The sequence below is a fragment of the Solanum stenotomum genome, chromosome 1 (genome assembly GCF_019186545.1).
Source record: "Solanum stenotomum isolate F172 chromosome 1, ASM1918654v1, whole genome shotgun sequence".
NCBI classification, from domain to species: domain Eukaryota; kingdom Viridiplantae; phylum Streptophyta; class Magnoliopsida; order Solanales; family Solanaceae; genus Solanum; species Solanum stenotomum.
Genome location: NC_064282.1, coordinates 68,760,443 through 68,784,772, shown reverse-complemented (window position 1 = coordinate 68,784,772; position 24,330 = coordinate 68,760,443). Strand labels below are relative to the sequence as shown.

General features: G+C 36.9%; 1 pseudogene; it reads right to left on the bottom strand.

Moving 5' to 3' along the window:
- Positions 1-14,345: 14,345 nt before the first annotated feature.
- Positions 14,346-21,478, bottom strand: LOC125855760 (uncharacterized; annotated as a pseudogene).
- Between the last annotated feature and the right edge of the window lie 2,852 nt (positions 21,479-24,330).

Here is a 24,330-nt window from a genome sequence, read left to right as displayed (position 1 = left end):
AGTTATTTGAAGTTAGAGTTAAATAAGATTAGTCAACACATAATCAAACCATTAGAAGAGTAAGAGAGATAATGAAATTGGGCCCCTTTTTGGGCCAATTTCACTATATTTTTAAGCTTTAATTCCATTCCCGTTTTTGATATACAGCTGATGTATATCAGTGTATATCGGCATGTATATCAGCTCTTTTCATGCATTTCTTGCTTCCGAATAGCTGTATTTCGCCTTAGCCCTGTATTTTCATTTTCTTGACCTGTAATTTGTTGTATAATGAGTGTATACTGCTGTATACAATATGTATACAGTCCACTTTCGACTTTTCGAGACCTGTAATTTAACTTTCCAGCAACCCGAACAAGATGTGGTTGAATCGAAAATAGTCCGACTCAGTGATGTGCAAAGAGGAGTCCAAAATGGACTCGAATAGGTATCACATGAAAAAATAAAAATAAAATAAGGATTAGAAAAGATACAAAATAAACCGAGGAAATAATCATGACTTAACTAGGATCATATCTTAGCAAAACAAAATAAAAAGAATCTTATCCGTAAATACATATACCCATGAGAATGCATAATTCACCTAATGCCCAACAAGCTAAAATACAAGACCAAAATCATTAAAATGCTCAAATTGATATGATGTTTCGGAAAACAGTAGTAAGGGAATTCCGAGGAAACATTTTATCTCAAATACATATTCACAACAAGACCCACATCTTGAAGGCACAACTCTTATCAAAAATATAAAATTGGTCCAGCTCAATCAATATATGAGAACAAAGAAAAAGAAAAGAAAAAAAAAAAAATTAAAGAGCTTAAGCAGTGATCTATCAATTGATAACTCTAAACATATAGCACCAAATATGTTGTAGTAATAGCAAACATAGTGATAACAGTAGCATGACACTTCAATGACTCAATATCCCAAAGTAGCAGTGATGAAAATGTTACAAAGAGCTTGCCAATTAAAAATCCAATAATGATGAGTGAATGAGGAAAGAAATTATGCAGAGACTATGACATGAAACATATAAATTTGAATAGGAAACATGAGTTAAAGGAAACAACATGTCTAGAAGATCTAAACCAAAATGTAAGTTAGGACTCTTTTCCGAATAGATCTAGACATATAAGATGAATGGAAACCTTCATGAATATGGAATAGCATACATAAGACACAAAAGACAATGAATAATTGTATATAGTAGTAACATAGCAAAGTCATCAATAATACATATGAGAAAGTGCATCAGTGACTGAAAATTCAAAACAAAAACACGTTCATTGCCATTTCTGCCTATTTCACATATGGCCAGATTAACCCGAACTCAAACAGAACAAATATAAAGCTAATTCATTGAATGTAAAATCAACCAATATGAGATAGGAGAAGAGAGGAAGTTACTTTTTTCGGGGCAGCGAGACCGGGACAACGAGAAGAGCGATTCCACCACTGTGAGCTTAACCCGGACAAGCATAGAATCGATACACAAGAAACTTAGCTCTTTATTTTTTGTCCTTTCAATGTATGAAACGTCTATTTTTTTTTTATGGTGAAAATTTTTTTTCCTCCCCCCTCTCTTTCTTCAAACACTGACTGGTCGAGAAATTATATAGGGGAAAAGAAAATCATTTTATTTTATTTTATTTATTTATTTATTTATTTATTGGGAGGAAATTGGATGGACAGGAGGTATTTGAATTTGAAATTCAAGTTCCCTTTTGGATAAGGTTGCTGAATATCTGCAATTTGGTGGGATTTTCCGAATTTTCTGGGATTTTTGCTGAATTTCTGGGTTTGTTGCGTGAAGAAGATGATATTGGGGTAGTGGGGTCGCATGCTGGAATTGGGAATGCTGATGGGATTTTGTGGGCTGGGAAATAAAGGGAATATTGGGCTGATGGGTTGGTCTCATGGGACATGGGCCCAAAATTAGTTTGGGCTGCTGGAAAAGGTAGAAAAGGGGCCCAAAACTTGGTCTTAAATAGGTTTAAGGTTAGGGTAGAAATGGGCTAGAATTATAAAAGGAAAATGACCATTTGAATTTTAACTATAGCCAATTTGAATTTAAGTAACAAAATTGGCTAAAACTTAAATAAAATGAATTAATATAATCAATTAACGAACTTCTTAATAAAATAAATAATTGAATTATAAACTAATAACTCGAAATTATAACTATAACTTAAAGTAAATTAGTAAAATATTTAACTAAAATGTAAAATCTTTTGTGATGATTTTCAAAAATTTATAAAATAATGTGATTGTAAAAATATACATATTTATTATTTAAAATGACAAAATTACTTTTAAAAATAACTTGGAAGTATTTTGAATTTCCTGAAAGTCATTAATTCAAAATTATAACCACCACTAATAAAATATTAAAAATATGAAATCTTTTTGAGATGATTTTTGAATAGTCATGAAATACATTAATTATATATATAGTTATATAAAACATATATATTATTTAAAAATTATAAATAAGTGACAAAACTAATTAAGATAACTTGCAAACTATATTTATAGAAATTGAAGAAGCTCGGTGATTAATTAATATTGTGGAGGGTCAAAATTGGGTGTCAACACCCATAGCATTATTTCTTTAAGCAATGAAGAGATGTCTTTCAATAATAATGCACATGCGTGAGGTACAGTAACAAAGACAATTACACGGGCATTTAATAGCAGGAACAACTTATATCATTTTGTTGGTGAATAAACTTTTGCTTTCTTAGACTTTTTGTGATACATGAATTATATTAATTTGTGTATTAGGAAAATTAATTTAACGATAACTATCTTTGTTCATGAACTAGGAAACAGAAAAAAAAATGAGAATTGAAGGTACATGTAGTAGATATACACATGCTAAAAGAAGTCCAATAAATACCTAGGTAGTTTGGCTGTTAAGCAAGTTGAGTGAAATAAAGAAGAATCAGCTCCTCTAATTGTCTTCAAGCAAAGTTGAGTGATTAAAGAGCACTCATTCACCCCAGCCCCCAAACCCCCCGACCCCAAATGTTCAGCATTTTGAAATGCATTTCTATCAAATCCAATTGCCTTAAATTACTTGTGAGAATTGTGAAATTGAATTGAGAAACTAAGGCAAGGAGACCTTGTTGAAAGATTTTTGAAATAACTAAAATACATGTCTTCATCAAATTCACGTCAGCAACTTGTTTTTGTATGCAGAGAGAACTACCAACCATGGGTAGATAAAAAAAATCGATAAATAAAGGTAATGGTGAAGATAAAAGCTTTAAGCTAAAAATTGATGGGAGGTAACGGAGACAGGGAAAGTCACTTGAGTTTTCTAAGAATTCGATAGTTTCTCACCTCCAAATTCAAAAGCTAAGAATAAGAAAAGAGTTAAGGATCTAACACGTTTCAGATAGCAAGAGAGCCAAACTCTACTATTCAACAATATATAGAAGGGAATTCATGGAACATCATCCTTACAACGCACATATGGGATTGGGAAATGGAGGAGTTGGTCAGCCTACTAGCAGCACTTCACAATGTTGCAATTAACAATGAAAGACTAGACCAACTCAATTGGGGAGCAAAAGGGGATGGGAAGTTCTCAGTTATAGCAACATTCAAGATTCTAGGCCCACAAAATGCAATTACAACCACTAGCCTTGGAAGCTTATATGGAAGATCAAGTTGCCCCCAAAGATTAGTTTCTTCAGTTGGATTGCACTTTATAGAGCTTGCCTTGTAACACCTCGATAATTGAAAGAGCTAAAAAAATAGAAAGAACTAATTTGGAAAGAGCCAAATCTGAAAATTTTCAAGTTATCGTTAAGTTGTGAGTTTTGGGTCAACTTCAAACGACCATACCCTTCAGTACAGGATGAGTTAGGTGGCCCATAAGATATCAAATGAAAAATCTTGGAACCCTCTTTCCAACACCATGGAGTTTGATAATTTTCAAGCTCGTATGACGGAGATATGCCAATTTGAAGTCGGGCTCTCCAGTTAAAGAAAGCTACCCGAAAATATGAGGGGTATTTTGGTCTTTTCTCTACCATTTCATATTTTAAGCGTTTTTAGTAAATAGTTACTGGTCTAAACTGATTTTGTTCAGTTTTACAAATCATAATTTATGCTAGGGTTTTGAGAGGAGTTCAAGAAGAGGAGATAAGGAGAAAAGTCAAGGTGTTCATCAAGTTTTCTTGCGATTCAAGGATTGTTTCGCCAAGGGTTTGATCCCTAAGAGGTACGTGAGGTTTCTCATAGTGATGGATATGTTCATCCTCACGCCAAACATGTATTTCATTCAGTAAATCATCCATGAAATCGTTATGTATAGGTTTTTGAGAAATTCTTAAGGCTTTACTTCATTCTTTATCAATAAAGTCATGTTTGATTGTTAAAGTGAGGGTTTTGCAAATGAGTGTTATTCTTGGTGTAAATTGAAGGAGTTTTTGATAAATTTTGTTTGGTTTATGAATCTAAATGACTTTGGGAATGAATAATTCGATTTCAAGTAGGTTAGGCCATGAATTGAACAAGAAAATAGCTCATCAAAATTTTGGGTTTAGGATGGGGTATCGCGCCCCCAAGGCCCCAGTAAGATGCCCAATCAGACCCCCAGTAAATGGGGGGCTGGGGCAACGTGCCAGTATGATGCCCAATCAGACCCCAATGAATTGGGGGCCTGGCGCGACGTGCCAGTAGGATGCCCAATCAGATCCCCAGTAAATAGGGGCTGGCGCAATGTACCAGGATGCCCAATCAGATCCCAGTAAATGGTTCCTTCTTTGTTCTCATTCCATACTTGTTCCATTGAGCTGAGTTTTCATTCTATTCTTATTATCAATTGTCTAAACCTTCATTATTCATTGAAGGATCTTATGCATATTCTAATCATCATTGTTAAACTCACATTTTCAAGTCAAGGTTAAAGTTAAGAAGGAAGTTTAAGGTTTTTTTTCATGAACACTTAAGAGTTTTCAAATGCTATTTATATAACTAAATGTTTACTTATGTGTCTATGTTGATTATTGAATTTGAAAGATAAGTTCAAAAAAACATCTTTTCAAGAATGTAAACACGTGTAATGTTTGAAAAGTATTTCAATCAAGTAAAAAGTTCATTCCTCGTAATGGGTGAATTGAGCATAATGTTATATCTATTATTTTGGGAGTAGTATCGATCACCGAGTTGGGTTAGAGTCTCTTATGATTCGAAAGTCCCATAGAACGACATAGCCAACGCAGGATAGGATAGCATTGACTCTTCATGCGACTCCTCACTGGCTCTGAGAAGGCCAATTAGATGGATCCATAGTCACGATATCATCATATACCGCGACAAAGTATAGAGTGCCTGGCAACGTGAGGTGAAATATTGTATCATTAATAGTCTCATGGTAATGGTTGTCGGTTAGAAAAACTCCCCACAAGTAAAGTATATTATTTTCATGTTGCTTTCATTGCATATTATATTGTAAATCTTAAATGTTTTTTTTTCACTTCATATTCATGTATTAATCCAGTTTTTTTTGTTTTAGTCCTTCAAAGCCAAATAGCGTTTACTCTAACCTTTTCATATACCAGTGCATTTAATGTGTTGACGCCATTCTACCTGCATGCAAATACAGGTATTCAGGATCATCAACAGGTGAATCATTGAGATCATTATCCATTCGCAAACAACATTTGGTGAGGCCTCCTTGCTTTCAGGGGACTCCATTTCATTTTAATTGGTAGCTTTAGGAGGTGTCGTGGGTCTTGTCCCGACATCCAATTCACATTGTTAGAGGCTTCGTAGACAAATTGAGTAGATGTTTTCCATTGTTTTCTTAGGATGTTTTGTTTAACTCATGGTTCATGTTAAGTATTTTGCAAATGACAATATTTTATGACTTTCTTAAATGTTCAATTGTTCACCTATTTAAGCTTCCGCATATTGTTCAATATCATGTAAGTCATGTATCCAAGACAAGGGTTTATTTGGGGATCAGAAATGGTTCTTGAGTGCCAGTTACATCCAGGATGTAGGCTCGGGGCGTGACAAACTTAATATCATAGCACAGAGTTCAAGAGACCTAGAGAAGCCATGTATATAGAGTCCTAGTTATCGGTGTGAAGCAGGCCACATCTTCAATTAGGAGGCTACAACATTTAGGAAATAATTCCCTTCTTTCATAATCTTTTCGTGTTATAGAGTTCATCTCTATAAAGTTTCCTTCTAATTTGTGCTTACGCGTATCTTTCAGATCATGCCTCCACAAAGATCTGCTAGAGGATGCCCTGCTAGAAGGAATGTTAACCCTTAAGATTAAGGGGTTCCCAATGCACAAGAACTGCAACCACCTCAGGGAGACGTCACAAATGCTGAATTTAGAAATGCAATTCAAATGTTTACTCAAGTGGTGACAGCACATGTTGGTCACCAAGGATCCCGACATCAAGATGAGAATGAGGCATCCAGGGTCCGAGAGTTTCTGAGAAAGAGTCCCCGGAGTTTACTAGGTCAAAGCTCAATGAGGACCTAGAAATCTTTGTGAATGAACTGCGGAAGGTGTTTGAGGTCATGCATGTTATTAATTCTAAACGCGTGGAGTTGGTTGCTTACCAGCTCAAGGGTATTGCTAGGATATGGTTTGATCAGTAAGAGAAGAACACGGTCGAAGAGGCACCACAATTGACTTGGTCTATGTTTGAAGATGCCTTCTTACAAAGCTTTTTTCCCCGTGAGATGAGGGAAGCAAAGGGAAGAGAATTTCTGAATCTGTAACAGGAATCCATGAGCGTGCAAGAGTACAGCCTCAAGTTCACCCCACTATCCCGCTATGCTCTAGAGATGGTGGTTGATATGAGGAGTAGAATAAGTTTTTCCGTGTCTAGACTATCTCATTTCACGAGTAAGGAAAGTAAGGCAATTATACTGATATGAGACATGGACATAGCAAGACTTATGATTCATGTACAATAGGTTAAGGAAGACAAATTGAAGGATAGGGAAAAGTTTCGTAGAAAAAGGGCTAAGACAACAGGTCATGAGTCTGGTCAAAAAAAGACTGGAACATGAACCGATCATATTTTCAGTAGAGGTCATCTGGACCTGCTCCATTGTCAGCTAGTGCACCTGTACCAAGGAACATGAATGATTAAAGGAATCACAACGTCCAGAATTTCAGAGTCTAAGGTTCTCAATCGCATGGCAGTATAGCACAAGGGTTCCCTCACAACTCACTATGTGGTAAGTGTGGTAAGCTCCATCCGTGAGAATGTTGTGTTGGTATATATCTTTGTTACAAGTGTGGAAGGACGGGTCACTTTTCTAAGGAGTGTCCCAAGAATAGCCAGGGAAATGGTAATGGGCCATTCTTCATTAGTGGCTCCGGTAGACATGGCTGCTCCGAGGGGAGCTACTTTAGGGACAAGCAGAGGTACAAACCATATGTATGTTAGAACTAGTCGCCAAAAGCAAGATTTCACCTCATATTGTCACTGGTATGATCAAAGTCTTTACTTTTGATGTATATGCATTACTAGATCTAGGTGCGAGTCTATCTTTTGTGAGTCCTTATATTTCTATGAATTTTGACATTCTTCCCAAGCAACTTGTTTATCCCTTCAGTGTTTCTATACCCGTTGGTGAGTCTAATCTAGCTGAGAGAGTTTTTCGTGATTGCACCATTTTTGTCAATCCCAAGGACACCACGACTGACTTAGTCGAGTTAGATATGGTCGACTTTGATGTTATTCTAGGTATGGACTGACTTCATGCCTCTTATGCCTCAGTTGATTGTAGAACTCGAGTAGTTAAGTTCTAGTTTCCTAATGAGCCAGTTTTAGAGTGGAGGAATAGTTCAGCAGTGCATAAGGGTCGTTTTATTTCATACCTTAAGGCCAGGAAGTTAGTTTCCAAGGGGTGCATCTATCACTTAGTCCGAGTTAATGACTCTAGTGTTGAGACACCACCTATTAAGTCAGTTCCAGTTGTAAGTGAGTTTCTAGAGGTATTTTCGAATGATTTTCCTGGAGTCCCTCTTGAGGGACAAATAGACTTCGATATAGATATTTTTCCTGATACTCGTTCTATCTCTATTCCACCATATAGAATGGCTCTAGCTGAATTGAAAGAGCAGTTGAAAGACCTTCTTGATAAATGTTTCATTCAACAAAGTGTCTCACTTTGGGGCGCTCCGGTCTTATTCATGAGGAAGAAAGATGGTTCTCTTAGAAAGTGTTTAGATTACCGTCAGTTGAATAAGGTTACTATTAAGAATAAGTATCCACTTCCAACAATTGATGATATTTTCTATCAACTTTTGGGTGCCAATTGTTTTCTAGGATAGACCTCAGATAAGGCTATCATCAGTTAAGAGTAAGGGAAAATGAAATCCTTAAGACAACTTTTAGGACCCGTTATGGTCATTATGAGTTTCTAGTAATGACTTTTTGTTTGACTAATGGTCCTGCAACTTTCATGGACCTTATGAACAGAGTATTTAAGCCTTATCTAGATATGTTTGTTATCATTTTCATTGATGACATTCTAATCTATTCGAGGAATGAGGAAGATCATGCTAGTCATCCTAGAGTAGTTCTCCAAACACTCAAGGGTAGAGAGTTGTATGCTAAATTATCTAATTGTGAATTTTGGCTTGAGTCTGTGGCATTCTTAGGTCACATTATTTTTGGTGATGGGATTCGAGTTGACACTCAGAAGATTGAGGCAGTGCAGAACTGGCCTAGACCCACGTCTCCAATTGATATTAGGAGCTTCTTGGGATCGGTTGGTTACTATATAAGGTTCATCGAAGGGTTCTCATCTATTTCATCCCCGTTGACCAAGTTGACTCAGAAAATAGTTAAGTTTTAATGGTTTGAAGTTTATAAGAAAAACTTTCAGAAATTGAAAACTAGGTTGACTACTACCCCAGTGTTGACCTTACCAAAAGGTACACAAGGATTTATTGTGTATTGTGATGTGTCTAGAGTTGGACTAGGTTGTGTATTGATGTAGAATAGCAAGGTTATAACTTATGCCTCTAGACAACTTAAGATTAACAAGAGGAACTACCGAACCCATGATCTAGAATTGGTTGTTGTAGTATTCTCTTTGAAAATATGTCGTCACTATCTTTATGGTGTTCATGTGGATGTGTTCACCGATCACAAGAGTCTTCAGTATGTGGTTAGTCAAGAAAGACTTAATCTCAGACAAAGGAGGTGGTTGGAGTTACTCAAGGATTATGATATGAGTATTCTCTATCACCTAGGTAAGGCTAATGTTGTTGCTAATGCTTTGAGCAGATTGTCTATGGGTAGTACCGCCCATGTTGAAGAAGGCAAGAAATCCAAAAATGTGCACATACTTGCACGATTAGGAGTCCGGTTAATGGATTCCAATGAAGGAGGAGTAGTGGTGATGAATGGGGCTAAATCATCATTAGTGTCTGAAGTGAAAGAGAAACAAGACCAAGACCCTGTTTTGCTTGAATTAAAGGCAAATGTGCATAAGCAAAAAGTGATGGCTTTTGAACAAGGGGTAGATGGTGTATTGTGATATCAAGGTAGATGGTGTATTGTGATATCAAGGTAGATTGTATGTACCAAACGTGGATAAACTTCAAGAGAGGACCATAGAGGAAGCTCATATCTCCAGACATTATATCCGTCCTAGTTCCACAAAGATGTATCGTGACTTGAGAGAAGTATATTGGTGGAGTAGTATGAAGAGGGGTATTGCAGAGTTCGTTGCTAGCTGCCCGAATTTCCAACATGTCAAGGTAGAGCAAGAGGCTCGGTGGTATGGCTCAGAATATATAACTTTTCGAATGGAAGTGGGAGATGATCAATATGGATTTCACTACTAGTTTATCGCGGTCTCATAGACAGCATGATTCAATTTGGGTGATTGTAGATCAAATGACTAAATCAGCCCATTTCTTGCCGGTAAAGACTACTTTTTCAGTAGAGGATTATGCTAAGTTATATATTCAGGAGGTAGTTAGACTTCATGGAGTTCCAGTGTCCATTATTTCAGATAGAGGTGCGCAATTCGCCATACAATTCTTGAAGTCTTTCAGAAGGGTTTGGGTTCAAAAGTGAACCTTAGTACTGCTTTTCATCCTCAAACCGATGGTCAAGAAGAACACACAATTCAGACTTTAGAGGATATGTTGAGGGTATGTGTGATTGATTGCAAGGGTAGTTTGGATGATTACTTACCTCTCATTGAGTTTGCTTACAACAACAGTTGTCACTTTGGCATCTAGATGGCTCCATATGAGGCTTTTTATCGGAGAAGATGTATATCTCCTATTGGATGGTTTGAGACTGGTGAAGCTAGGTTGATAGGATCGGACTTGGTTCCTCAACCTTTGGAGGAAGTGAAGACTAGATGTTAGGAGAAAAGACTTGGAGTTTGAGGTAGATGATTGGGTTTACTTGAAGGTGTTACCCATGAAAGGTGTCATGAGATTTGGTAAGAAGGGAAACTCAATCCCCAGTATATTGGTCCTTACAGGATATCCAAGAGGATTAGCAATGTAGCCTATGAATTGGAGCGACCGTCAAAGTTAGCAGCAATCCATCCGGTATTCCACATTTCAATGTTGAATAAGTGTATGGGTGATCCTTCGCTTATTATATCGACTGAAAATATTGGTATTAAGGATAGCTTATCTTATAAGGAGGTTCCCGTTTAGATTCTTGATCGCCAACTTCGCAAGTTTAGAACCAAGGAGGTAGCATCAGTCAAGGTCTTATGGAGGAATCAGTTTGTTGAGGAAGCTACTTAGGAAGCTGAAGAGGATATGAAGAAGAGATATCCACATCTGTTTGAGTCCGAAGAAATTCCAAATTAAGGTACTAATCATTTTCTTGGCATTTATTTTAGCTGAAATGTTGTGTTACTTTGCATATAGAGTGTTTGAGCTGGGTTTTAGATGCTACCACTCTTAGTCTACTTAAAGTAATCTCATTCGAGGACGAATGTTCCCAAGGGGGGATATTGTAACACTTTGGTATTTGAAAGGGCTAAAAATTAGAAAGAATTAATTTGGAAAGAGCCAAATCTGGAAATTTTCAAGTTATGCTAAAGTTGTGAATTTTGGGTCAACTTCAAACGACCATAACTTTCACTAGAGGATGGGTTAGGTGGCCCATAAGATATCAAATGAAATTTCTTGGAATCCTCTTTCCAACGCCACAAAGTTTGTTAATTTTTGAGCTCGTTAAGGGAGATATGTCTGTTTGAAGTCGGGTTGTCTAGTTAAGGAAAGCTACCCAAAAATATGAGGTATTTTAGTATTTTCCTTACCCTTTCAGATTTAAGCATTTTTAGTAAATGATTAGCGATCTAAACTGATTTGGTTCATAATTACAAACTCTAATTTATGCTAGGGTTTTGAGAGGGGTCATGAAGAGGAGAAAAGGAGAAAATTCAGGGTGTTCATCAAGTTTTCTTGTGATTTGAGGCCAAGGGTTTGATCCCTAAGAGGTAGGTGAGGTTTCTCATAGTGATTGATATATTCATCCTCACGCCAAACATATATTTTATTCAGTAAATCATCCATGAAATCGTTATGTACAAGTTCTTAAGAAATTCTTAAGGTTTTACTTTATTCTTTATCAATAAAGTCATGTTGGATTGTAAAAGTGAGGGTTTTGTGAATGAGTGTTGTTCTTAGATTAAATTGAGGGAATTTTTGATGAATTTTGTTGGGTTTATGAATCTAAATGAGTTTGGGAATGAATCGTTCGATTTCAAGTGGATTAGGCCATGAATTGAACAAGAAAAAAACTCGTCAAAATTTTGGGTTTGGGGTGGGGGATCGCGCCCCAAGGCACCAGTAGGATGCCCAATCAGACCCCCAGTAAATCGGGGGCTGGCACGACGTGCCAGTAGGATGCCCAATCAGACCCTAGTAAATGGGGGGCCTGGCGCGACGTGCCAGTAGGATGCCCAATCAGACCCCCAGTAAATGGGGGTTGGCGCGATGCACCAGTAGGACGCCCAATCAGACCCCTAGTTAATGGTTCCTTCTTTGATCTCATTCCATACTTGTTCCTTTGAGTTGAGTTGTCATTCTATTCTTATTAGCAACTATCTAAACCTCCATTAATTATTGAAGGATCTTATGCATATTCTAATCATCATTGTTACACTCACATTTTCAAGTCAAGGTAAAGTTAAGAGGGAAGTTCAAATGTTTTATTTCATAAACACTTAAGAGTTTGCAAATGCTATTTATATAGCTAAATATATACTTATCAATCTACGTTGACTATTGAACTTGAAAGATAAGTTCTAAAGTACATCTTTTTAAGAATGTAAACACGTCTAATGTTTGAAAAGTGTTTCAATCAAGTAAGAAACCCATTCCTTTTAATGGGTGAATTGAGCATAATGTTATATCTATTATTTTGGGAGTAGTATCAAGCACAGAGTTGATTTAGAGTCTCTTATGATTCGGAAATCCCATTGAACTACGTAGCCATTGTAGGATAGGATAGCATTGACTCTTCATGCGACTCCTCACTGGCTCTGAGAAGGCCAATTAGATGGATCCATAGTCACGATATCATCCTATACCCCGACAAAGTGTAAGGTGGCCCTGGCAACGTGAGGCAAAACATTGTATCATTACTAGGTTCATGGTAATAGTTGTCGGTTAGAGAAACTCCCCACAAGTAAAGTACATTATTTTCATATTGCTTTAATTGCATAATATATTGTAAAGCTTAAATGGTTTTTTTCACTTCATAGTCATGTATTAATCCAGTTATGTTATTTCAGTCCTTTAAACCAAATTATTGTTTAATCTAACCTTTTCATGTAGCAGTATATTCAATATGCTAGCGTCATTCGACTTGCATCGTTTCATGATGCAGATACAGGTATTCAGGATCATCAACAGGTGAATCGTTGAGTTTATTATCCATTCGCAGACAACATTTGGTGAGGCCTCCTTTCTATCAAGAGGCTCCATTTCATTTTAGTTGGTAGCTTTATGAGGTGTCGTGGGACTTGTCCTGATATCCATCTCACAGTGTTAGAGCCTTCATAGACATACTGAGAAGATGCTTTCCATTTTTTTCTCAGGATGTTCTGTTTAACTCATTATTCATGTTAAGTATTTTGCAAATGATAGTATTTTAAGACTTTCTTAAATGTTCAATTGTTCGCCTATTTAAGCTTCCACATATTGTTTAATATCATGTAAGTCATGAAGTCAGGCCAAAGGTTCGCTTGGGGATCAGAAATGATTCTCAAGTGCTAGACACGTCCAAGGTGTAAGATTGGAGCGTGACATGCCTGACGCAAGACAACCTGGCCAGAATGAAGTTTTAGATGGCTAATAGATGTGATATGTGCATGAAGGAGGTAGAAACACACAAATCACCTATTTGCAGTAGATCCTATGGAGTATGTTTTTAGGTCTTATTGGTCGCAAATGGGTCATGCCTCAGAATATCTGGGATGTATTGATAAGCTGAAGTTGCTGGAAGTTGATAGCACCATCAAGAGAATCTGGAAGATGATGCCTGCGGTCATTTTTTGGAGTATCTGGAATAAAAGGAATAAAAGGAATAAAAGATGCTTTGATTGAATATCAACTGCTTACCAATCTTGAAAAGCTAAGTGCCTCATGTATTTGTGTAGTGTGGTTTAATTATCCCCTCTAGATTCCCCTGATTCATTTCTTAACTTTGTCAACTCTCTGTCTCTTAACTAACAATTTCTTTTTTTTTTTGTGGTAGAGCATGGTTCTACTTGAAGCATCTATTCTGCTCCCTCTTCTCCTTATCAGTAATAAAACATTTTCTAGTATTAGACTTGCTTATCCTCCTATTTTTGGTTTAGACACTTCCCTTATCATCATTGCTTCTTTACTCTAGTATTTTTTTCAAATTTGTTTTTGAGGCCTATTGAAAACAGTCCTTTTATCTCGCACAAGATGGATAAGTTCTACACACACAGTATAGTTTACATTCTCTAGATGCAAAGTTTGATCAACCGTAGTCCTATTATTTTCCCAATATATAAATAAATGACAAAAAGAGTAGAGATCACTCTTCTGTCATGGAGGTTGGGAATGTGGCTTGCCATGTTACAGCTTTTAAATAAAAGACAGACAGAAGATGTTGTAATCCCAACTTGAGAAGGTGTAGAAAACGACTATTAACAACAATTCATCCAATCATTTTGAAATAAAAATTTAGAAAAAAAATAGAAATGCATTAGCTGATTTAGGATAGGTGACTGACCAATGACTACGACATATATATTTAACAATTCTCAAAGGGGTGCGAGTGATCCTTTAGTTCAAAGTAGTGTCCATCAGTGCTTTAAATGGATAGGCGTTCTAATCAATGCAAAATCTAACTACTATATCATGGCTTTGCTGAGTTTGGCTATTATAAAAGGTCAGTTCTGGCATATCTTCAACTTCAACATAATCCTTCAATTGGCTTTCTGGATGATATGTCGATGACTACATTTAATTTAACAAAATAAGAAATTCAATACAGAAATAGAAACAGTGAATGTGTACATGAGGAAAGGGTGCTAAGAATGAAAATGGTATACGAGATCACAATAAAGTATTTTCCAGTTGTTAGAAATTTGTACTTATATCTAGAACTTGAATCAGGTAAGCTGATGATGTAGACGTTCCTCTCAACAAACCATAGTTGTGGTTCAAACATTAAATTAAAAGGTGATCTATCAAATACCAAAATAGAAGTAGTGTAACAAGAAACAACAAACAAGACTGACAAACCTAAGGCATATTTTGTGTTAAGATGATTAGATTGAAACCCGCAACAGCTGCAAGGAGAGACAATTGAACATCGCCTGCCTATGATAAGCAGGAACATTTGGTGCATTATCAATGTTCAATCAATCTGGTAATTTCATTTCCAAAAAAGAAACAGATGAAACACTAGATTACCCCCATCAGATGCACATGCTCGGGTGGTTACCACCCTCCACCTCCAACTCTAAATTTGTAGGGTTTGAATCATCAAACAGAGCAAAATGGTGAAGAGGGGTACATTCATCTTTAGTTGAGATTTTCATCCTAAATTCTTGAAATTAGAAACCCCCTCCCATTTTCAACCATCAAGAAATATTACCATTAAAGGTAAATGTTCATAGTAAAAGTGCAAAATAATACACACAACAAACATGAAGCCAGAAGGAAACATCAATAAAGATAGAAAAATCATAGAATTTATTCGACCAACTAAGATTTTCAGAATTCAACAAGGAGCTAAAGGGTGACTTGATTCTATTTTTGTTGGTCTGAGGTATATTGAAGTTAAAGTAATATCCCTTGCAGTTGAACTAAAGGATAAAATCCGCCAGTTGCAGTCCATCCTGTTGGTAACTGATCAATCTCTCTCTTTTTTTGTGGCAGATCATGGTTCTAGTTGAAGCACCTTTTCTGCTCCCTCTTCTCCTTATCAGTACTACAAATATCTTCTAGTATTATATTTGCTTATCGTGCTATTTTTGGTTTAGATACTTTCCTTAACATCATTGCTTCTTTACTCTTGTATTTTCTTCAAACTTATTTTTGAGGCCTATTGGAAACTGTCTTTCTACCTCGCACAAGATGGGGGTAACGTCTGCGCACACTCATGGTATAGTTAACATACTCTAGATGCAAGGTTCGATCCACCGTAGTCCTATTTTTTTGTTCTCTTGCCCCAACCATCTTTCCCAACCCATCAATAATTGACAAAAGCATTAGAGATCACCCTTCAATCATGTTATTGTTTCAAAATAAAAGAAAGACAATAGATGCAGTAATCCTAACTTGAGTTCATCCAATTCATCCAATCTAATCTGAAAGAAAAACTTTAGAAAAAGAAAATAAAAGGAAAGAATAGAAAAACATTAGCTGATTTAGGATAGATGACTGACCAATGACTACAATGGATATATTTCAAAGGGTTGCGAGTGATCTTGAGTTGAAAGTAGTGCCTATCAATGCTTTGAATGGATAGGTGTTCCAAATCAATGAAAAATCTAGAACACTGTCATTCGGCCAGCTGATATATCGTGGCTTTACTAATTTAGGAGATGCAGCACAAGTGGAAAAACATATACAACGGACCTGATCATAAAAGATCAGTTCTGGCAGCTCTTCCACTTGGGCATAATGCTTTGTTGGACTTTCTAGCTGATATGTCGATGACTACATTTAACAAAATTAGAAGTTCAATACAAAAACATTGAATATGTACCTGAGGAAAGGGTGCTAGGAATGCAAATACCTTCGACTTCATTGATAGTTCAAGTGCATGTGGAGATGTTCCTAGATGCACATGGACATCATCTACCAAAGGAGAACTGGATCAGCAAAATGTTTTTAATACACGGTTTAATCAATATCGGTGTTGGTCATACCATGAGCTAATCCAACTTCCTTGAGAAAACAACCCATGTCCATTGCCTTTCTCTGTGCTTTGATGCAATTCTGATTCTCCAACAGATGACGACTTGGTTGAGTTTGTAAGATCAGCTAGTGCTTTCATGCCGCCCTTTTTCTCTAAAACTTTAGAATAATTATCTTTTCTTCCTGCACTGAATTTGTTTCTAGAGGAATCAAGATCTTTCCCTCACATTTGCGGAATTATTTTTCTCTGATGCTTGTAGAGCCAAAGGCTTTGATATATCATTAAGTGCTTTTTGTCCACCAATCCCTTCTCTTTTCTTCGAGATACCATTCTTCCCACTAGAGAAGCCCCTGCTACGAAATAGAATATCACACCAATGTATATTCCAATTGTTAGATGAAATTGTATCATTATAGTGTATACTTATATTTTGATCTTGAAATCAGGTAAGTGATGTTGTAGCCATTCCTCTTAACAAATCATAGTTGTGGTTCAAACATTAAATTTAAAGGTGATGTAATGAAAACCAGAATAGAAGCAGAGTAACAAGAAATGACAAACACAGACTATGACAACAACTAAAAAAATTGAGGTTTTCATCCTAAATTCTTAAAATCGGAAACCCCCATCCCCATGTAACACCTCGAATTCAAGAAAATAGAAAAAAATGCAGCTTCCTAGAATCTAGTGTCAGAACCAATAGAAGCAACCAATGGACCGTGTGTCAGACCACAGACCGTAGGTAGGGTTACGTGGTTCAGACCCAGACTTAGAAGAATTTCAGGATTGAAAGATGAGACCTACAGTCCTGGTCCACGGTCTGTTGATGAACCCACAATTCGTAGGTGGGGTCCATCGTTGGGTCCCAAATTTTGATGTATATGATCCTACCCACGGTCAACCAGTACGTCAGTGGTTGGACCTACGGACCGTAGGTCTGATTGTAGGTGAGGGTCATCAGTCAATTGCACGGAAATGGCCGTTGGGTCAACTTCAAATAGTCATATATTTTAGCACAAAATGAATTAGGTGGCTCATGACCTATCAAATTAAAGATAATTAAATCCTTTTTTGAACGCCACCGTGTTTGCAAAAATCCCATCTCGGAGTAAAACATTATGCTCATTTTAGTGAAGCCCTGTCGAGCAGACCACGAACCACGACCACAGTCGACGGTTGGTATTCCAAACCCTTAAACTACATCGTTTAATGCCTAAACTACATTGTTTTATTTGATATAAGCCTAATAACTTAGTCAGACTTACCCATAACCCTCATTCTCCAAATATCATCCAAACTTGGAGAAAAAAGACGATGAAAAGTCTATCAAAACTCCCAAGAACAAACAGCAGTGTTCTTCAAAGTTCAGCCCCAAAATCCAAAGGATTTCTCCATAGATTTCATCACCAGGTATGTGGGATTTTACTAGTGAGTTCCTTTCATCCAATAGGTCCCTAGAATAACGTCAGCTCCTTGATTTTCCATATCTTGTTTAGATGTAGGGTTTCTAAAACCATGGAGTTTTGTTCTAATTTAGTTGTTGTAGGATCCTTAATCGAAATAACATGTTTTCTTGGAAATTTTTCTTAATTCCTTGTATGAAACTCAGAACCCTAGTTTGTGTAGATTCTCTTAGTTCTTGAATTACACTTGCTAGGTTAGTTAAACATATAATCATGATTTAGATTTTGAATGTCACATTATCAGTATATAAATGTTGCATTCTCAGTTAGCATGTCACTATTTTGAGCTATTTAGTATTCCAGTAACATTTCAGTCATATACATATTCAGTTGGGAGTAGACTTAGCACCGAGTTGGACTAGGGTTCAGCGTACCCTCATAGTCCCAAAACTACATGCCTTCATAGAATTATAAGTCCCTTCTATTGGGCATCTGATTTATTGATCACGCCAGTCATGCCTTTATAACCCTGGCAAGGTATATTGGGTCCTCTCGATGAGGCATATACATCAAACTCCAGGCTTAGCTCATGTGGTTTATGTCATTTAATAGTAGCTCCTACATTCTGACTCTTAATGCATTGACCAGGTTTTCAACATTTATATCAGTATACAGTTCAGCATGTTATCTTAATGATTAGTACTTGGTCATTGCATTCAGTTTAGTTTTTTAGTTATATTTCAGAATCTAAATCTCTACTCAAATGACATCATATCTCAGTTATACATTGTTCAGCTTATATATCTTTTATTTAGCTTAGTATCTATATCATTAATGCTCAGTACATTCCAAGTACTGACGCATACTATGTGCTACATCATTTCATGATGTAGGTTCAGGTACTCAGCATCTAGATCACGCTTAGATCGATTCTTGGTCCACATTCAGCAGCTTCAGTGGTGAGTCCTTATATTTCGAGGACAATAGGCATGCTTTCATTTTAGTCTTTACTTTTATTTTTCAGTTTTATTAGACTTAGTTGGGGTCATGTTCCAGCAACTCAACTCAGTTAGAGGCTTTTTAGACATAGTAGTAGACTCAGCTTGAGTTGTTAAGTGATTGTTTCAGTTATCGCTAAATTCTTAGTATGTTTTATATATTCAGACTAGTTGAGTTTTTCCCCACTTTTAGTTATCCACTGTTTTAGCTTCCGCATAGTACAGGTCTTATTCAATTTTTCTCAGTATGTTTGATATATGCCACAAGGCTATATTGGGGTCACTTGTGATCATAGGTCTCGTGTTACGCCAAGGTGGTAGCCTCGGGGCGTGACACCCCACCCCTCCCATTTTAAACAATCAAGAAATCTTACAATTAAAACCAAAGGTTCATAGTAAACCCAGAAATCTGAGTGAAGTACAAAATAATACAAAGAACGGAAATGAAGCAAGAAGGAAACATCAGTCAAGAAATTAGAATTTTTGTATAGTTGAAATATAGATAGAAATTGTACAAAATTAATTCGACAAACTATGATTTTTAGTATTGTTCATAAGTTTATTCCAAAAACATTTTTGTGATTCCCCACCCCTTCCATTTTCAACCATCAAGAAATATTACCGTTAAAACCAAAAGTCTCCAAAATAATACCCAGAATAGAAATGAAGCAAGAAGTAAACATCAATAAAGATAGAAAACTCGCAAATTTGATTAGACCAACTAAGATTTTCAGTCTTGTTCAAAAGTTTATTCATAAATTCTTGAAATCGGAAACCCCCACCCCACCCCTCCCATTTCCAACAATCAAGAAATCATACAATTAATACCAAAGGTTCATAGTAAACCCAGAAATCTTAGTGAAGCAAGCTTGAAATCAGAAACCCCCACCTCAACCCCTCCTATTTTCCATTAAGAAACTTTACATGTTAAACCAGAAATCAGATGGAAACATCTTAAGTTGTTGAAATCAAAAACTCCCAACCCCCGCCCTCCCATTTTCCATCCAGAAATCACAGTGAAGCAAGAAAGAAACATTCTAAATTCTTGAAATGGGAAACCCCATTTTCAACCATCAAGGAATCTTACAATTAAAACTAGAAAGAACATCAATATCAATACAGATAGAAAACTCACACAATTAATTCGCCAATTTCTTCTTTCTTGCCGATTTATTCCAATTTTTTTGTGTTTTTAAATTGCGAAAGAGAAGCTCTAGTGTAATGACCGATTTGGTCGTTTTGAGTACTAGAGTTTTTATTTCAAAAAATAGTTTTCGATAGATTTTAAATGGATATTTTGGACTATTCGTAACTACAATTATAGAATTAATGGGGTAATTTTAATAATTTATTCAGTTGGTGGTTAAAGAAAATAACATTAAAATTGATAGTGGGTCACTTTCACCACTTTATAATTAGTTATGCATAATAATTAGGGTAGTAAATAATCTGTAGAAGAAAGGAAAAACAAAAGAGTCGCACGATCGAAGAGCAAGATTGGAAAGGCTGCTTTAGGTAACTCATTCACCGAAAATTTTTCCAGAATTTTAGTTGTATATAGTTGGCTGATTATCGCTAGTGGGTCTATATGTTGAATAATGGAAAAAGATTGCAGAATTTAAAAGGGCAAAGCTGAGGATGTGATGATTGGTCAAATTATTGATAGTAACAATTAATGGTTGAAAGGTTAGGTTATTATAATATTAAGGAAGGTTATATATCATAGTGTGTAATTGGATGGTGACTTCTGTATATGAATTGTGTGTTGGGTTGCTGCTAGTCCGCCTGCCACTGGTTTCGTGACCAGTGGCTTCCATCTTTATATATTAATATTTTCTTCTCACATTATAAATTATATTTGATATATTTACATAGGTAATTAAATATTATGTGTATCGTATTATTTAAATTCCATTAAAGTTATGCTAATTGGAGGAATTTAGACTTACCCTTAGGTTTGAACTTTAGGAAATTGATTATAGAATTAGATGAGTTTTTCAGTCTATGCTAGACATAGAATAATATGAGTGTTTATAGACTCATTAACTTACAAATTATTCATATATACTTGATAGATTGGAAAGGTTTGGAGGCATTAAGGAAAGAAAAAGTATTGGAAAAGTAGCTTGCTTGACCTCGATTCTTCGGTGGAGGTAGGTTATGGTTTATTCTATTTGATAGATAGACTCCTAATAGTGATTGATAAGCATTGAGTGATGTTGTTATTTTTTCTACGTACTTGGTTGTTGTAGTTTGGATAATTTGTATGTTGTTTTGATTGGTCTGAAATTCCAAGATCGTGAATCCATAACCTCAAACTTTCTCTATCAAAGTGATGCCTTGAATAAAGAAGTCTTGATGAAATATTATTAATGAAGTAAAAAGTGGTGATAACGAATGATAATTTAACGATATTATTGGATCGGGTGTCACGTTCCAACACGATATATTGGATCAGGTGCCACAAGCCGGCACAATATTATTGGATCGGGTGTTACGTTCCGACATGGTAACATTAAAGGAAAACATAGATATATACAAACAATGTAATGTACTGAATCCCAAAAAGAGCTTGGTGTGGAGGCATGAGTCCCATGTGTGTTCTTGATATTGTTGGTTGATTTCGTACCTACTTTGTTGTGGTTGTCCCTTGCTCATGCTAGTTGTTACTTGCCACCTACTAAGTGCCATAGTTGATTTCATACTATTACCTATTGCATATTAGTTTCTATTTTGAGTTTGGCAATGATACCTACTCAGTACATGTTGCCTTGTACTAACCCTACTTGTGTTTTCATCGTTTTCTTTTGTGGAGTGCAGCAAGTGTGCAATTGACTTTGAATCACCCTCAGCTCTTGCCAGTCTCCAACTCATCAGATTTCCGGGTGAGCTTCTTCTTCTAGCTCGTGTTGGATTCTCTTGTTCATGGCATGATGTCCTTAAATTTCGGACATAGACTATCATGTTTACTTATTTTGGTGTCTTTAACACTCTTAGACTTGGTATTTTGAGAATAAATTTCCTTATGTGATGACTTTCAGGTTTTGGCGATAATATGTAACAGACTTTAGAGGTTTCTTTTATTAGAAATTTAATAAGTTTTGAGTTTCTGTATTATGGTTGTTTTCTTTAACTTGAACAATTGATATAAGTCGGGGTTGAATTCGTTGGTTCACCCACCAAGGAGGTTAAGTGTGGGTGCCACTCATGACTCATTTTAGGTCGTGACAAACTTGGTAACAGAACTTTAGGTTCGGTGATCTCATCACACAAGGAAATGTCTAGTAGAGTTTTGCGGAACGGTACGGGGAAGCCTTTACTTTTCTTCGAGAGGTTATAGGACTTTAGGAAAACTCATATCTTTCTTTTTTTTGTGCTATTACTTAAATCCAATTGGTATCTAGCTGATACAAATTGGCATCTGACCTACTTCACTCTATTTCGTAGATGGTCAAAACTAGAGCAACAGTTATGGCAACACCAGCACCAAAAAGACATGGTGTGCCTGAGCAAACCATTGGGGATGCACCCCGAGGGGGAGAAGTGGCGAGAGGCCATGGTAGAGGTCATGGGAGAAGGCCCACTACAGACAGAGGGCATACACCTGGTCCAACTAGGGATAGAGCAGTGACCCCTCCACCGACTTATGAGGTAGCGAGAATGGGTGATAAGTGGAAGGATAAGCAGATTCATAAGAAGGAAGCACCACCCCAACCTACTCTAGAGATGATCAATCAGGCTCTCACTTATCTCAGTCAACGCCAGACACCCCCAACGTTTTTTGCACCAGCACCTTAGGTTCAGGGAGTACCTCAAGAAGTTGTTGGGGCTCCCCGCATAGATGTGTCCTTGGAAACAGGCACGTTACCCCGATTGAGTACAGGGCCTATAATGACTATTGACCAGCATGATCTGTTTATTAAGTTCTTAATGTTGAAACCTTCGGTATTTAAGGGTACTGAATCTGAATATGCTTATCATTTTCTTGTTGATTGTCATGATTTGCTTCATAAGATGGACATAGTTGAGTGATTCGGTGTTGAGTTTGTGACATACCAGTTTCAGGGGGATGCCAAAATGTGGTGGTTATCTCATGTTGAGTGTCGACCAGCAAAGGCACCACCTATGACTTGGGCAGCATTTTCTGGCTTCTTCATGGAGAAGTATATACCCCAGACTTTTGGGGAAAGGAGGAGAGATGAGTTCCTTAACATAGAGCAAGGAAAGATGTATGTTGCAGCTTATGAGGCCAAATTCATGCATTATCCAGGTATGCCACTCAGCTTTGCTTCAGTCCGCAAGAGCGGATTCGCTGCTTTGTGAAGGGATTAAGGTCAGATTTGTAGATTCCAGCTTTACAGGTAGCTGCTTCTACAAAAATCTTTTCAGGAAGTGGTTGATTTTGTGATAGAGGTAGAAGGGGTGAAGCCAGATGACTTCACCAAGGTGTCAATGTTTAAGAAGTTATGTAAGGGAGGTGAGTTTAGTGGTTCTTACTCCAGAGGGCAGAGTTCTGGGGGTTATCTACCCCGTTCTATTTATTCTTCATTACAGGTTTCAGCTGAGGGTCCGTCACAAACTAGCCAGCCTTTTTCCGAGCTTGGGGGTTATCTTCAGTCTTTTTCATCTTCACAGAGACCTACACTCGACTCCAGGACTTATTATAGATGTGGGGAAGCCGTACATATCAGGAAATATCTAAAGCAAAGTTAGGCTCAGTATGATCAGATTTATAAATCCCCAAAAGTTAGAGGTAGAGGTGGTCATGGTAGAGGCCGTCATTCTGGAGGACGTGGTGGCTAAGGTAATGGTGGTCACCAGTTTAGTCGGGGTGGCAGGAAGGTTGGGACTACTGGAGCGCAGCCCGGTAGGGGCAATGGACAGACAGGTGATAGAGCCCATTGTTATGCTTTCCCCGATAGGCATGAGATAGATACATTTGATGTTATTATCACAAGTACTCTTCTGGTATGTAATCGCATAGCTTCTGTATTGTCCTGGAGCCACATTTTCTTACGTATCTTCCTCGTTAGATACTGGACTTGATTTGCATTATGATTTGCTTAACATTCCTATTTGTGTCTCTACTCTTGTTGGTGAGGCTGTGATAGTTGGGAAGGTGTATAGGTCTTGCCTTGTGACTTTTGTAGGGAGCAACACTTACGTAGATTTTATTATTTTAGAGATGATTGATTTTGATGTAATTCTAGGTATGACTTGGCTTTCTCCAAATTTTGCTATCTTAGATTGTAATACCAAGACTGTGACCTTGGCCAAGCCTAGGATAGATCTACTAGTTTGGGAGGGTGACTACATTCCCACCCCAGTTCGTACAATCTCTTGTCTTCACGTTAAGATATTGGTGAGTAAGGTTTGTTTAGATTTCCTAGGACATCTCAAGGATGATACTTCCAAAACGCCTTTGATTGAGTCTATTTCGATAGTCCGTGAGTTTGTGGATGTTTTTCCTACAGACCTGCCTGATATGTTACCAGATAGAGATATTGATTTTTATATTGACCTGGAACTGGGGACTTGCCCCA